A 16,753-nucleotide genomic window follows, 5' to 3' on the forward strand; every position below is an offset into this window, starting at 1 on the left:
AGACAGTTATCTCCTCATAGAAGGCAATTAGGTTAGTCAGGCGTGACTTGCCCTTGGTGAATCCATGCTGACTGTTCCTGATCACTTTCCTCTCCTCTAAGTGCTTCAGAATTGATTCCTTGAGCATGCTCCATGATTTTTCCAGGGACTGAGGTGAGGCTGACTGGCCTGTAGTTCCCCAGATCCTCCTTCTTCCCTTTTTTAAAGATAGGCACCACAGTAGCCTTTTTCCAAACATCTGGGACCTGCCCCGATTGCCATGAGTTTTCAGACATAATGACCAATGGCTCCGCCATCACATCCACTGACTCCTTTAGCACCCTTGGGTGCAGTGCATCCGGCCCCATGGACTTGTGCTTGGCCAGCTTTTCTAAATAGTTCTGAACCACTTCTTTCTCCACAGAGGGCTGGTCCCCTCCTCTCCATGCTGTGCTGCCCAGTGCAGGAGTCTGGGAGCTGACCTGGGGTCTAGCTAAATATAACCAAAATTCATGTTTACATTTTACCTTTCATCACTTACATATTTGTTGTGCTTTCTGCAGTTCACTCGGACAGTGAAACTAGACTTCTTGTTTCAAATCTGATATGCTTGGTGCCCAGTGGATTTGTGCTAATGGTTTTCCAGCTCTGCTGCTGATGTTTTCTAGTGTTTGTGGAGAGGAGGGGGCGGATGGAGGGACACTTCTGTTTTTGCAGGATTTCTTGTATTTCTGAAGCTATGATTCAGTGTCCCTTTTAACTGTGCAGTTTTATGCTTTTTTTTTTAACTTTCTAAGTTCTGATTCCAGTGCAGTATAAAAATCAGAATCTTATTAAGCATGCTGATTTGTGCCAATTATTTTCTGCAGTTATAAAGAGAGTAGAAAACAATAGCTGCTCAATTTTCCTTGTAGATCCCATTTTTGGGTATTCTTATGCCTTTAAAATATTTTAAATATGTAATTTTATACTAATATTGGAGTTGTGGCCCTTGTTCATAAATGCTGCTTTGGGACATTATGAGTTGTTTTTTCTCTCTTTCTGTATAGGACTCTTCTGGGTGACAGCATATGGAATCACTAGGAGTTAGTGGTCTGCAAATATTGAATGGAGAATGTACTCGGCAAACAACTGAACTGGTAAGCAGGTTGCTTTATTCTTTTTGTTTTTCAATTTTTAATCTTGATCTGTGTGAAGGGGTTTGCAATCAGATTCTGGTCAATTAAATGTTTCTTAAAATCAAAGGCTATTCTGAATTTCTCGCATCCTCTGTTTGCCTGAAGAACTTTAATGTCAGCAAATTACATTTATTCCATCTCTTTAAAGATAATGTTTTCACTCTGCAAGTAAGCCATTTTATTTCACGGTGCATCATGGGATTATATAGACAGTGTTTTATCTACTGTTGGTCCCTGATTCAGAATCCATGGCATTGAGTTTCATATTATTTGTGCATAAGTAAGAAATCTTTGTTTTGTTTTTTGGAGTTTACCTAGTACACTGAGTTTATTGTAAGTATTATATTGGCTGTTAGTTGTTGATGCTAAGAAAGTTTCTGAGTCTATAAATGCCAGTGCAGCTTTTATTTCTATCTGAGCAATGCTATTCAGAGATCTTCATGTATTTAAAGGGACACTGTCAAGAGGTATCAAAATCTAAAGGAACAGTTGGTTATAGGGTTACAGTAACTGGCTTACAATGTATCCTTGAACAAGTCATGTTGCTTTTCTTCTTCAGTTTCTCCATCAGTGAAATGAGGGGCGGGGTAGGGAAGGGAATTGTGTTTCTGCAAAGGAATTCAACACATGTGCAAACTGGGATCCTCCTCTTCCTTCACGTAACCAGTGAGCTCATCAGTCAGCTAATAAAAAGCTACTAAAAACTCATTAAATGTGCCAAGAAAGCACCTCTTCCAAGAAACCTACAGAAAGTGAAATAATTTAAAATGTAACAGTTCACTTGCTGAGTCACTGCCTAAGCTTGTGTCACCCTGCTGTTCCTCTGCAATGCCCCCATTGATTTGTGCACATGCTGTGTATAAAATCTAGATCACAAGCTCCTCAAATCAGGGATTTTGCCTGTCTGACCCATGAGGCACAGAGCTGTGTATTGCAAATGAAAGAGGACTGTGATGGAGTGTCCATCCCACACAAGACCTGAGGGGGTTAAGGTGGCTAGGTAGGCCAATTAACTGCTCAGGCTGCACCTGGAGGAGGAACCAGGGCAGGGATTGATTAGAGATGTGACTCAGCTGGACAGGAACAGGAGTGGCCTGTACAAAGCCTAGAAGCTGAGAGCAGCGAGGGGCTGCAGGGAAATAGTCTGCAGTCGCTCCCTGGGAGAAGGGAAGTGTGCATCTGGTAAGCCCAGAGAGCGGGGAGAGCCAGGAAGGTAGGAAAGGCTCAGTGGAGAAGCAACAAGGCATAGGATGGTGCAGGCCTTGCTTGCCAGAGAAGCAGCTGTTCTGGAGCTGTGGTTTGGATTAAACATCATTGAAACTGGTGGGCATAATAGCCACCCTGGATCTGGGATAAATGTAAGAGACAGCTAAGCTCCTTTATGGAACCAGAAGGGGGGAAGCAGCTTTCACTGAAAGCACAGGCACACATGGGTTGAGATGTCCTGCTGGCTTTTGTTTTGTATGTCTGTGCAAAGGGACATAGAAAGGCAGAGAAGCCAAGAAGCACCAGATACAGGGTGAACAAGCACTGTGAAAAAGCAGAGAGCGCGAGCGAGTACTCTTGAGTGAAGTGCTGGCTATGAAGGGCTTTGGAGATGGGAGCAAAGAACTGTCTCCTGCTGCCGTCAGGGAAACAGGAAATTTTTACAGTCTTTGTAAACAAACAGGATTGCATCCGCGATACCTGTCTCCATCATCAGTTTCTCCTCCAACTGTAACAACCTGCAGGAGCCTGAATTTTGGCTAACTGCTCAGATCAAAAACGGGTAACAATATGTAGCTAGGCGTTGCGTGTTTTATGTGTGTATGAGAGAGAGTCATTTGAATCCCACCTTACCATGGTTGTTCTTCTTTTGTGTTACATATCCTGGGTATGAAGCAAAAGACATTGCACTTCCCTGCTTTCCTGAGGGGCCTTGGGACTGAGATCGAGGAGTTAGGTGCTTAAGAACCTAACCTAAGGTTGCGACACTGCTGGCTAAAATATTCTTACATACAACATTTTGGTTCTTATAGAATTCTTTCAACTTCCAATCACACAGATCGCTCAGAAAGGCACCTCTGCAGATGAAAGTTTTCTTAAGCAAATGATGAAGCTGTCAGATTTAATTATTATTATATTATGTTGTCTAGTGAGTAGGGCCCCCAGCTGAGATTACGGCCCCTGTATGTATACATAGTGATAGAGCCCAGGTCAGCTTACAGCCTAAATAGACAAAGATAGAAGGTGGGAAGAAAAACAGCCATGGATGTGAAGTGACCTGCCCTAAGTGACACAGTGCTATCTCCAGCTCAGCCTATGACTTGCTAAAGTCTCCTGAGTCCCATGCCAGTGCTTGTCCTTTCAGTCATGGTGCCTCTTGGTTACAGTGAGGAGCAATCCAGCTTCCAGTTATTTGGATTCATTATCCCCTTTCCTACAACAGTAAATAATGCTTGCCTACCTCACTAGTGGGGTATTTCTAATGAATAATATTTATGCCATGCTCTGCACATTTGAATTATTATTTATATAACAGCCCTTATTTGCACGACTAGTAAAACGTTGTCACACCTAGATTGACAATATACCGAAATTTTGAAACAAAACTTCTTGATAGTGTCCCATTACCTCTGCTTTTCTGTGTAATCACTAGAAATGATTTTGGAATACTGTCCATACAGAACAGAATTGATAGTATTTACTAATGCAGTGGGACTGCTTTGTAATGCCATATGCAAGATGGGGCTAAACATTTATAGTTTTGGTGTTTTGACTGATAACTGGAAATGTATGTTGGGGTGGTTGGTGGGGATGAGAATAAAAATGCAAACTTCCCTGCGGAAAACATTTTCTTAAGAGATACAAATGATTAGAGAGAGTGGAGTTAAAAGTACAGAGGGTCTCTGCAGAAGCTGTGGTGAGCCGCACCAGATGGCCTTTCACGATTAAAACCATTGATCAAAGTACTTTTGCACATTCCCATTTTAATGCAGGTCAAACAATAATAAATGTTGGTCAAAGAAATTCAGACTGCATCTGGAGCATTTTAAATAAATAAAAGAGTTAAACACAAGCTAGGGCAGAGGCTGAAGGCTCCTGCCAACTCTTGTTTGAGTACTACAGACTAGGTCCTATTTTGTAGCAGACCCCAGGTCAAGGGGAAAGTGATTAATCTTGTTTTTCCTGCAGAAAAAGACACAGTCCTCCGCCGCGAATGTTTAAAAATGCAGTTTTACTCCAGAAAAGTTACATTTAATCATCATGCACTGTTTTTCTGAAATGGTTTTGTAGAACTGTGCTACCTGCTGATTAATGGTCTCCTTCAATTGTTCAGAACCACCTGTGGAAATGCTGAGCTTGTACACTTGAATTGTTTAGAATTTTACTTTCCACAATTCCCTTGCATACAAGTGCATTTGGTTATATCAGGCATAATAGTTCATGCTGACTTTGTCATTGTGCATCCTTGAGATTGCTAACCAGTAGAGTGATCTCCTTCCCGTGGATTTACATTAAATGCAAGGTGATAAAGTGCTGTTTAGTTGGAGGGGGGATGGGGAGGAAAGAGGACTGTGTAGTGACAGGCACCAGTTAAAAGTGACAAGGAATGTGCCTGCTGAATCTTTCAGCATGACAGTGCGTCTGAATTGAGTAAGTGCCTGGCTTGAGGCAGATAAAGAGAGCAAGTGGTATTGCCACAAGATTCAGAACTGAGCAGTAACATGGGTTTAGCTGCTTTTTCAAGGGAATGTTTTCAAGGCTTCTGCCTCTACCGGTTTCACATTTAGAGAAATAAATCCCATCACATCAAAGAGCCTTAATGCAACAAGGAGAAAATTGAAATTTTGTCTATTTCAATCTAAAAGCTGTGCAGCATGGCTAAGTGTGTATTGGGTTGCATTACACATAAAGAAATACTGTTTAGTCTGAAATTATGACTGAATGAATGGTCCATTGTCATCCTTTTCAAATATAAATGTGTATTCAGATCTACATTTTGGACGTTGTCACAGGATAACGGGCCCTTGAAGGGGAGTAGGGCCTACCCCCGATCAGCTGAAGCTGTGAGTCCAAGGATCACGTGACAGCTTGAAGATCACCTGGTCCTCATATATTAGAGAAGCAAGTAGGTCAGTTGAGGTGAAGAACCACAAGGAGTAGGAAGACTCCTTCAGGAGTCTATGGGCCAGGGAAAAGGAGCCAATTTATGTGTAACTCTTAGGCAGAAGGCCTGCAGGGTGTAATCCTGTGAGTGTCAAGGTGAGCCTCTTTGCTCCTAGGTAGCTGGCCCGAGGAGTGTAATTCTGTAGGGCATCAACTGGCTCCTGCAGAAGTCAAGGGAAAGGAAGTTTAATATATTGGACTGGCTCTGGAGACCTGAAACGGAAGCCCTGAAGAAAGTGGGGACTGGCATCTTGCGGCTGGAGAGTGTTCTTTAGTGCACAGCCTGGTGAGTTAGTCTACTGGCTTATGGATGCTAACATGAATTGCAAATGTCTATTTTTCAGATGCTAAAAGATTGTGTTACGCTAATCTGAGACAATCAATGTCTGAATCAATAGCAACTGATTAATCCAAATGGTACTTTAAAAAAAATGTAGTATTGTGAACCTGTGGCATTAAATGACGGACACTATTGCATTACCTAATAAAACCAATTTCATTTGATGCATTGCACCTACAATGGCACTTCAGAAATGTAAAACTAAACCAAAGATCACGGGGCTGAAACCATGTGTTTTGCTGGCTTGCATATCCTATTAGTCAAACAATAGGACACAAATTATTATGAATGGGATTGTTCTTTTTGTATCTCTTTTTGCATTCAAGCTTGGTTGCAGAAGGTATCTGTGCCACTTCACATGCGTCTGTAAAAATTTCCACGTAAAAATGACTATTGAAATTTAATGATATAATGCAATATCGTCTATAGATAACTTCATTCCCATTCCTGTATGACACCGGCTCAGCCCCTTATCCAGTAAATGGGCATATCGCTCCTTTGTGCTCTAGCTCCCAACCCACATTCACTGTCAGCTCAAAGCCTTGTTCCTGGTCTTCTCCTGGATGGATCCTTTAGGACCATGATGTTCACAAAGCCCTGGATGAAGTACTGTATATATTCGATTATAAGCTGGATCGTTTATAAGTTGACCCCCACAAGATGGATAAGTAAAAATGGAAAAATTTTATGACCCATTCATAAGCCGACCCTATAATTCAGGGGTCGGCAAACTTTGGTTCCCAGGCCATCAGGATAAGCCGCTGGCGGGCTGAGACAGTTTGTTTACCTTGAATGTCTGCAGGCACGGAAGTAAACCTAAGTAAACAAAGTGTCCCGGCACTCCAGCTGCTTAACCTGACGGGCCAGGACAGCAACTGGTGGGGAGAAGCTGGGGGCAGGCCAGGGGAGGATGTCTCTGGCCTGGCCGGAGGTGGTCCAGCAGGCTGGGCGGTGTGGCCGCAGTGTGCTCTGGTGGGCGGGGCCAGGTGGTGCAGCTGCAGCCTGCCAGACCTGGAGCTGCAGCTGCTTCAGGGGCTGGGGGAGAGCAGTGTGGCCAGAAGTGGAGAGACTCTGGCCCCACCTTGTCCCTTCTGGCTCTGCTGGCTGTGCTACCTCTCCTTGCTCCTCTGTTGGCAGAGGAGCTGTGTCCCACCTCTCCCCTCTCTATAGCCATTCATAAGCCGACCCCCTTCTCTGGTGCTTCTTTTTTTTTACTAAAAAAATTTGGCTTATGAATGAGTATATACGGTATGTGAGATGTGGAGATAGTGTTCTTGGGCAAAGAGATTCAGTTGTGGAACAAACTTCCAGAAGGGAATCGTATTAGTTGAGTGTCCAGGCACTTTCAGGGTATGCTGCAAAAACTGCACCTTTGACCAAGCTTTCTCACTAGAACCAAAATCCAGCATGACCTCTTACAAGCAGATACTCTAACAAAGTGGGGAAGAAGAGCAGAAAACTTCATTCAGTCCACTAGACATACATTATCTGGGAAATGTACATATCATTTAAATAGAATGGTTCTGAAACAACCTGAAAGCAAAAAGTGTATGTGTGCTGAGGGTAGATAGGTGGGTTAGCAGTAGAGTGGCTTCATGCCTTATCACTTCAGAACTCTGAAGCTCTGAGCTTGGATCCTGAGTTAGTTCATGAATAAATATTGCTCCTCACTGGCCACTTGTTTCTCAATTTTAAAAGCCCAAAACTGCAAAATTCAGCAGCATTAGCAGTCTTTGTTTAATAGAGATCCATGATTCAAGCAGCTACAGGACTTAAAATTTACCAGGGAGCATGAAGCAATCAATAATAGTTCAAAGTTTTATAGCACCTTTCATCCGAGGACCTTGCAGTGCTTTACAAACATTAATTAAGTCTCAAACTACCCAATGCCCCCATAGAATAGAAAATTGCTACTTTTTCCCACATGGGGAAATTTGAGATCTATACAGGTTAAGTGACTTGTTGGCTGTCACATAACAAGTTTATGGTGGAGATGGCAATAAAACCCAAACCTCCTGACACCCAGGTCTATGAGCTAACTATTAGACAGTTACCTTTCTCAATGTTAAACGCAAGGTTTCTTTTCTCAGCTGTTCTGAAGCAAATAAGCATTTGATTGTAGAATTATAAAAAAGGACATTTTGATACATTTTTGTCTTCTGGAAAGGATAAAGATCTATTTAAATGTATTTTATTAGTTTAAGCAATTGTCTTGGATCCAGTTAAGGCCTGCTTTCTGCTCTCAGGTGGGTGTACAGTTACTATTGATTGCAGTGGGAGCTGTGCATGGGTGTTACAGAATTTGGGTGCAGGCATGATAAATGTTTAGGGACTATTGATACGAGCATTCTGGTTTTGCACACAAGAAAACCTCCGTTTGTACCAGAAAACACAAAGAATAACATTCATGGCATGCACACTAATGCAACTTCCCAATCTAGTTTAAGGCTGTCGTGGAGATACCATATTGGCAAATGATGGTTAGTTTCTGTGCGTCACTGTTATGGTCCTGAATCAAAACACCAAGGTGGAGCAACTTCAAGCCTTGGGAAAGTTTGGAACCACATCTGGACATCCTACACAGCTTGTCATTTGGTCCATAGGGAGCTGAACCAAGTGACCTCAGAACTCTGAAGTTCAGAAAGGGTCTGATTCTACCCCATTGAAGTCCATGGCTGTTATGCCATTAATTATGATGGCCACAGGATTGGACTCATTCAAACTTTGAGTGTTGAATCCTCCACTCTTCTTCAGAGCTGTTACACAGGCAGGTAACAGGAAAGAAAGGAGAGAGAATTCCATTGGTATCACATTTAAGAGTGGTCTGATTTGATGATTACTTACTCTATTTTTGCAGTTAAAGCTCTTTTTGAAGAGAGAGGCTAATTCCAGTGACCTATTTTGCCAGGGAAAAAAAGCTGCCTTGCCCCTCTTGTGGCATAGCCCAGGTGTGTAGAAGAGCCAAATTTCAAAGGGCCTTGGGATTTTAATATTTCTAGAATTGGTGGTTATCATCTGGGATGATTCTCTGGTAGTTAATTTGTACTGAGAGGAGATAACCCACCACAGGCCTCACATGGAGAACATAATCCTAGGCTAGGCAGCAGTTCTGCAGAAAAGGACCTAGAGATTACAGTGGATGAGAAGCTGGATATGAGTCAACAGTGTGCCCTTGTTGCCAAAAAGGCTAATGGTATTTTGGGCTGTATAAGTAGGAGCATTGCCAGCAGATCGAGGGACATGATCATTCCCCTGTATTCGACATTGGTGAGGCCTCATCTGGAGTAGTGTGTCCAGTTTTGGGCCGCACACTACAAGAAGGATGTGGAAAAATTGGAAAGAGTCCAGTGAAGGGCAACAAAAATGATTAGGGGGCTGGGAGCACTGACTTATGAGGAGACGCCTGAGGGAACTGGGATTGTTTAGTCTGCAGAAGAGAAGAATGAGGGGGATTTGATAGCTGCTTTTCAACTACTGAAGGGGTTCCAGAGGATGGGTCTGAGACTGTTCTCGTGGTACCTGATGACAGACAAGGAGTAATGGTCTCAAGTTGCAGTGGGGGAGGTTTAGGTTGGATATAGGAAAAACTTTTTCACTCAGAGCAGTGGTGAAAGCTGGACTGGGTTATTAAGGAGGTGGTGAATCTCCTTTCCTTGAGGTTTTTAAGGTCAGGCTTGACAAAGCCCTGGCTGGGATGATTTAGTTGGGAATTGGTCCTGCTTTGAGCAGGGGGTTGGACTAGATGACCTCCTGAGGTCCCTTCCAACCCTGATATTCTATGATACATAAGCTTACTTCATAAAATCTAGTAGGCCGAGGTGGAAAGTTAACCTATTGTTTAGAACAGGTATTTGGACGCCAGAATTCATTCTTTAGGGTCCTGTAAGTGACCCACAGCATCGCCTCAGACAAGTCACCATTTGTGCCTTGGTTTCTTCATCTGTAAAATGAGGCTAATACAACATGCCTGTGAGTAGCTGTAAGGAAGGATTAAAACTAGTTTGCACAAGTGTAATCAGTACTAATTGGTGTGAATAGCTTGTAAACTATTAGTCCTCACTGTAACCCTGTGAAGTAGTTAAATTTAATTATACCCAGGTACCGCCCATTCTTCTCTAAGTCCAAACTGATCCAAACCAGCTGGTAAGAAGTCTTGTTTTGTAGCCTCTGATGTGCCCACTCTACAAAAGGAGAATGGTCTTCTACATCACCCATTCTGCACCTTCCAGCAACTCCCGTATCTTCAATTTGTCACTGCACATCTCCTTGACAGGGTTGGTTCCCTGAAGAGGGAAGACTCCATTGTCCCCTACTCTGAACACTAAAGCTGGGTAAATACCTCCAAAACACTTCCTGCAAATACTGGCTTGAGGAAAGGGGGTAGGAGGAATCAGGTTTTTTTTGCTCATGCCAATTCTGTGTTTCACTTCCATGAATGCCCTAGTCACCGTGATTACTGGAAGGGATGTTTATGGAAATGATGGATTTAAAGCAAATATTGGAGAATATTTGTAGGAACTGAATTTTGAACCTAGAACACAAATATTTACATAGGCAACCTGACTCTATGAATTAGAATCCTAGATTCTTCTTCGAGTGCTTGCTCATATCCATTCCAGTTAGGTGTGCGCGCGCTGCGTGCACGTTCGTCAGAGAAACTTTTACCCTAGCAACACTCGGTGAGCCGGCAGGTCGCTTCCTGGAGTGGCGCCGCTATGGCGCCTGATATATACCCCTGCCGGCCCATCCGCTCTTCAGTTCCTTCTTACCGCCCATGTCGGTCGTTGGAACAGTGGAGCGCAGCTTAGCTGACCTCCACCTCCCTAGCGATTCGCTCGTTGTATAGTTTTTTCGTGTACATAGTTTTTTCTCTAGCTTTATTTACCATTCAAAGTAGTCTTGTAGTTGTGTATATAGTTAAAGAGGATCAGGGGCTCGCCCCTTCTCCTCCCTCGGTACCGGGGCCCATGCCCGGTTCACTGGGCTTCAAGCCCTGCGTGGCCTGTCATCGGCCGATGCCCACAGGAGATCCGCACGACTCCTGTTTAAAGTGCCTGGGCGAGTCCCACCTTCCGGACAAATGCCGTATCTGTAAGGCGTTCAAGCCCCGGACAAAGAAAGAGCGGGACATTCGCCTTAAACAACTTTTGATGGAGGCAGCTCTAACTCCTCCATCCTGGGCACCGACTCCGGCACCGGGAACAAGTGTATCTTCCGTTCCGGACTGCCCGGCACCAGTGAAGACTCCTTGACACCACCCTTCACCAGCCCAATCCTCCGGCTGGCACCGCTCCCTTTCCCCGAGGAGCAAGAAGCACAAGGCTCCTGTGGTACCTACAGCTACACCGCAGTCAGAGCGTAGCTCCAAGTCGGACCGCCCGGCACCGTCAACTGCCACGGCACTGCTTGTCTCTGCACCGTTGATTCCGGTCTCACAGGAACCGTTGAGTCCGGTGCCTACCAGCTCCCCAGCCCGTGCTGCGGTCGAGCTTGTCATACCATCCATGCCGGAGACCTTCTCCACGGCGCGGGACCTAATTGCTCTAACAGAGCCTGAGCTGCCCCAACCCCCAGCACCACCGGTGCGGGTCATTCAGTCGCTGGGCAAACCTACCATGGTGCGACCATCTTCCCCGGGCACCACTGAGCACCGTTGGTCTCGATCTGTATCCCATGATCGCTCTCAGCCCCGACACCGCTCCCGATCCTGACACCGCTCGCAGTCCCAGTACCGTTCTCCATCCCGGTACCGGTCGTTCTCGCGGCACTGCTCGAGATCCCAGTCTCCGTCGTGGTACCATCGGCACCGGTCCAGATCCCGGCACCGCCGCACCTCTCACAGCCGATCCAGGCACGACGATGTACGGCACCGGTCGACCTCCCGGCACCGCGCTGGTCGCAGGTCCCGCTCCCGCTCCCACTCCCGACACCGCCACGGTTCCCGGTACCGTTCGCCAGTACCGCGCAGAGAGGAGTACTATGGACGCAGAGACCTGGTCCAGTCTACTTCAGCTCCCCCGTGGCCATCACGTCATCTGTCCATCTCCTCACACACGGACAGCGCCTCCTATGGGGGTTCAGACACGCAGGCCCATCCGGACCACGGACCGCCTCAGTGGTCTTTTTGGACACCGTGGGCCTATCACCAAGCCCAAGGCGAACCAACGGGCCCATCATGCTCCGGCCATTCAGAGCACTGTGCACTAGAGGCCACAGTCAGCAGACCTCCCCCCACTGGTACGGAGAAAAGCTCTGCACAAGCTCCGGAACAGCACGATATTCCAGAGACAGAGGTCCACCAGGATGCGGCGTCAGTCCAGGACCCCCTCATCCCAGGGTTGTCATCATCTTCTTCCCCGAATGAGGCGGTACGGGCACATCATCATCGGGGCCTTCTCCGATTGATCTGCGAGCACACCAAGATCTTCTGCGGCGTGTTGCCCAAAATATCAGCCTTCCCATAGAGGAAGTCTCTGAGGTGGAGGACCCAGTGGTTAGCATCCTATCAGCGGAAACACCAACCAGAGTGGCCCTCTCCTTTATCCGGTCGATCCAGGCCAGAGCAGACACCATCTGGCAGTCCCCGGCTTCCATCCCACCAACAGCCAGGGGAGTGGAACGAAAATACATGGTGCCTTCTAAGGGGTACGAATACCTCTATGTGCACCCCGCCCCTTGCTTGTTGGTGGTACAATCGGTCAACGAAAGGGAGTGCCACGGCCAGCAAGCCCCCGCACCAAAATCTAGGGAGGCCAAGCGCATGGACTTGTTGGGCCGGAAAATCTACTCTGCCGGAGGACTTCAGCTTCGCGTGGCGAACCAGCAAGCCCTCTTAAGCCGATACTCCTATAACACCTGGGAGGCAGTCGGCAAGTTTACCGAGTTGGTTCCCCAGGACTCCCATCAGGAGTTCACAGCGCTCCTAGAGGAGGGGAAGAGGGTTGCGAGAACCTCCTTGCAAGCCTCACTAGATTCTGCTGATTCAGCGGCTAGAACGGTCGCCTCTAGCATAGCCATGTGACGCATATCATGGTTACAGGTGTCCGGCCTACCGCCTGAGCTGCAATATACCATACAGGACTTGCCGTTCGATGGACAAGGTCTTTTTTTGCAAAAGACAGACCCCAGGCTGCAGAGTCTGAAGGACAACTGGGTTATCATGCGTTCGCTGGGAATGCATACACCCCAGACTCAGAGACGGTCATTCCGTTCCCAACCTCAGCTCCCTTACCCCCTGCCTCGGCCAAGACAGGATTTTGCCCGTAGACGAGGTCGTACTACCCGCAGACGGCAGTCGGGACCTCAAGGGGGCAACAATTCCGGTCCCGCCAAACCACCATCAGGACCCAAAACAAACTTTTGAGGGTGCGCCCGAGAGCAGCGTACCAATTCCCTCTTCGGATCCCTTCCAGTTTGCCAACCGCCTTTCCTCATTCCTTCCGGTGTGGTCCCAGTTGACTTCAGATCATTGGGTCCTTCATACGGTGGAACTTGGATACCATCTTCAGTTTGTCTCTCCTCCTCCCTCCCACCCCACCCTCCCCATCCCTCTTCAGGGACCCCTCTCACGAGACCTCCTCATGCAGGAGGTTCGCAAGCTCCTCTCAATCGGAGCTATAGAGGAGGTACCGGAGGAGTTAAAGGGCAAGGGGTTTTATTCCCAATATTTCCTGATCCCCAAGGCAAAAGGGGGCCTCCGTCCTGTCCTCGACCTGCGCGGGCTGAACAAGTTCATCAAAAAGTTCAAGTTCCGCATGGTGTCCCTGGGGACCATCATTCCCTCCCTGGATCCCGGAGATTGGTATGCTGCTCTCGACATGAAGGACGCATTTTTCCACATTGCGATTTATCCCCCCCACAGGAGGTATCTGCGCTTTGTAGTAAATCAGGGTCACTACCAGTTTACTGTCCTTCCCTTTGGTCTTTCCTCGGCCCCTCGGGTCTTCACAAAATGTATGGCGGTCGTCGCCGCTTCACTACGCCGTCGTCGAATACACGTCTTCCCTTACCTCGACGACTGGCTTATCCGAGGGACCTCCGAGGCTCAAGTCATCAGCCAAGTCGCCATCATCAGGGAGCTGTTACACGTCTAGGCCTGATCATCAGTCTGGACAAGTCCACCCTGGTGCCCACGCAAAGAATAGAATTTATCGGGGGCAGTGCTGGACTCCAACCTTGCAACAGCCAGTTTGCCCCCGCACCGGTTTCAGGCCATAGTCTCCCTTGTCAAAAGTCTTCAGAGGTTCCAACTACCTCTGCTCATACTTGCCTTGCTCTCCTTGGGCACCATGGCTGCATGCATTTTCGTTACAAAACATGCCAGACTGCAAATGCGCCCACTGCAAACCTGGCTCACTTCAGTTCTATCGCCGAGCAGGGACGCCATAGACATTATTCTGATGGTTTACACACCGGATGTTCTTGGGCTCCCTCGACTGGTGGAAGATGTCATCCCAAGTGTGTGCGGGCCTGCCCTTTCATCCTCCCCAGCCCTCCACATCCCTAACAACGGACGAGTCCGCACTGGGCTGGGGTGCCCACCTAGGGCACCTGCGGACCCAAGGCCTTTGGTCACCCCGGGAGCTGACGCTTCATATCAATGTCTGAGAGCTCAGAGCGGTCCAGCTGGTGTGCCAAGTGTGTTCCAGGGCCATCTACACGGCCGTTGTGTTGCAGTGTTCACGGACAACACAACGGCCACGTTTTACATCAACAAGCAGGGAGGGACAAGGTCATCTCCCTTGTGCCAGGAAGCGATCCGACTGTGGGACTTCTGTATAGCCCAATCCATACATCTGGTGGCCTCCTTTCTTCAGGGGTACGAAACACTCTCACAGATCACCTGAGCAGGTCCTTCCTCTCGCACGAATGGTCCATCCATCCAGACGTTCTCCATTCGATTTTCCAGAGGTGGGGCTTTCCCCACATCGACCTGTTTGCCTTCAGAATGAACAGGAAATGCCAGGTGTTCTGCCCCTACAGGGTCGCTCCCCGGGCTCCCTGTCAGACGCGTTCATGATTCCGTGGACAGGCCACCTCTGTTATGGCCTTTCCACCGTTTCCTCTTGTCCACCAAATCCTGCTCAAGATCCGCAGGGACAAAGCCCGCCTTATTCTGATCGCGCCGGCTTGGCCGAAGCAAGCACTGGTACTTCCATGCTGCTCGACCTGTCCCTGTCAGACCCAATTCCCCTGCTGCTCTGGCCGGACCTGATCACGCAAGACTTCGGCAGGCTGCACCACCCGGACCTGCAGTCCCTCCATCTGACAGCATGGTTCCTGTCTGGTTAAGCCAGTCGGAGTTGAGCTGTTCCGCCGCAGTACAACAGGTGTTGCTCGGAAGCAGAAAGCCCTCCACGCGCTCGACATACCTCGCAAAATGGAAGCGCTTCTGCCACTGGTGTGCCCAGCATGACCATTCTCTGCGTTCTGCATCAATCCCCACTATCCTGGACTATGTATGGTCTCTCAAAGAGCAGGGGTTGGCAATCTCCTCTCTGCGAGTACACCTTGCGGCTATATCCACCTTCCATCCGGGGGAAGCTGGCAGTTCCGTTTTTTCCCACCTTATAGTTTCCAGGTTCCTCAACCTGGAACAACTATACCCACAGGTCAAGCCCCCTACCCCTACCTGGGACCTGAAACTGGTCTTAAACAGGCTCATGGGGCCCCCTTTTGAGCCTTTGGCCACATGCTCGCTACTGTACCTGTCCCGGGAAACTATTCCTAGTCGCTGTTACCTTGGCTAGACGAGTCTCAGAACTTCGTGCACTGACTGTGGATCCTCCATATACTGTGTTCCATAAGGACAAGGTACAGCTGCGACCGCACCCAGCGTTCCTTCCCAAGGTCATCTCCGCCTTTCACATTAACCAGGACATCTTTCTGCCAGTCTTCTTTCCAAAGCCGCATTCATCACGACGAGAACAACAGCTCCATATTTTGGATGTCCGGAGGGCTCTCGCCTTCTGCATCAAGAGGACCAAGCCCTTCCGGCAATCACCACAGCTATTTGTAGTGGTGGCAGATTGTATGAAGGGCACGTCAATCTCCTCCCAACGTATCGCATCTTGGGTTACATCATGTATTCGGACTTGCTATGACTTGGCTTAAGTCCAGACGGGCCATCTCACTGCCCACTCTACACGGGCTCAGACCTCATCTGCTGCGTTCTTGGCCCATGTTCCCATACAGGAAATCTGCCGCGCGGCTACCTGGTCTTCCATCCACACCTTTGCAGCCCATTACGCATTGGTCTAACAGTCTAGAGACGATGCCACCTTCGGCTCAGAGGTCTTACATTCCGCAACATCTCGCTCCGACCCCACTGCCTAGGTAAGGCTTGGGAATCACCTAACTGGAATGGATATGAGCAAGCACTCAAAGAAGAAAAGACGGTTACTCACCTTTGTAACTGTTGTTCTTCGAGATGTGTTGCTCATATCCATTCCACACACCGCCCTCCTTCCCTACTGTGTCAGAGTAGCCGGCAAGAAGGAACTGAGGAGCGGATGGGCCGGCAGGGGTATATATCAGGCGCCATGGTGGCGCCACTCCAGGGGGGCGACCTGCCGGCCCACCGAGTGTTGCTAGGGTAAAAGTTTCTCCGATGAACGTGCACGCAGCGCGCGCACACCTAACTGGAATGGATATGAGCAACACATCTCAAAGAACAACAGTTACAAAGGTGAGTAACCATCTTATATCAGGGTTGGAAGGGACCTCAGGAGGACATCCAATCATGGAATGACAATGATAGCATGTGTTCAGTGTCCTGCCTAATTTTGATTTGACACACACTTCTCATTTCAGACCCTGACAATAATTTGATCAAAAACAACTGAGACAAAGTTATTTGCCAAGTACTTTTGAGGAATAACTTTAAATAACAAATACAATTGAGATGATCATTAGCCTCTTTTTCTGCGGATGTATGGTCAGAAAGCAGCTTAATTGCTGAAATAAATTATTCACTATAAACAATTCACTTAGTTCTTCTGAATACAGAATTGGATTTTAAATTATATGGGCCCCTTGTTTTCCTATGTCCTGGATGCCAAAAGGTGGCTCCAGTCATTATAAATGATTTTACCTGGTGATCTAGAAG

The 16,753-nt window shown here is 47.6% G+C and overlaps 1 protein-coding gene and 1 long non-coding RNA gene across 8 annotated transcripts in view; one reads left to right on the plus strand and one right to left on the minus strand.

The window, feature by feature from the left end:
• Nucleotides 1-16,753, minus strand: part of LOC142046127 (uncharacterized) — a 425,332-nt gene that overhangs the window by 367,524 nt on the left and 41,055 nt on the right. The gene's annotated exons all lie outside the window — the stretch shown is intronic.
• Nucleotides 1,033-16,753, plus strand: part of TENM4 (teneurin transmembrane protein 4) — a 971,473-nt gene continuing 955,752 nt past the window's right edge. For all 7 annotated transcript variants that reach the window (XM_075061790.1, XM_075061784.1, XM_075061786.1 and 4 more), the window contains exon 1: nt 1,033-1,118. The gene's annotated coding sequence lies outside the window, so the exon portion shown is untranslated. The remainder of the gene's footprint in view (nt 1,119-16,753) is intronic.

The sequence above is a fragment of the Chelonoidis abingdonii genome, chromosome 1, assembly GCF_003597395.2.
Source record: "Chelonoidis abingdonii isolate Lonesome George chromosome 1, CheloAbing_2.0, whole genome shotgun sequence".
Classification (NCBI taxonomy): domain Eukaryota; kingdom Metazoa; phylum Chordata; order Testudines; family Testudinidae; genus Chelonoidis; species Chelonoidis abingdonii.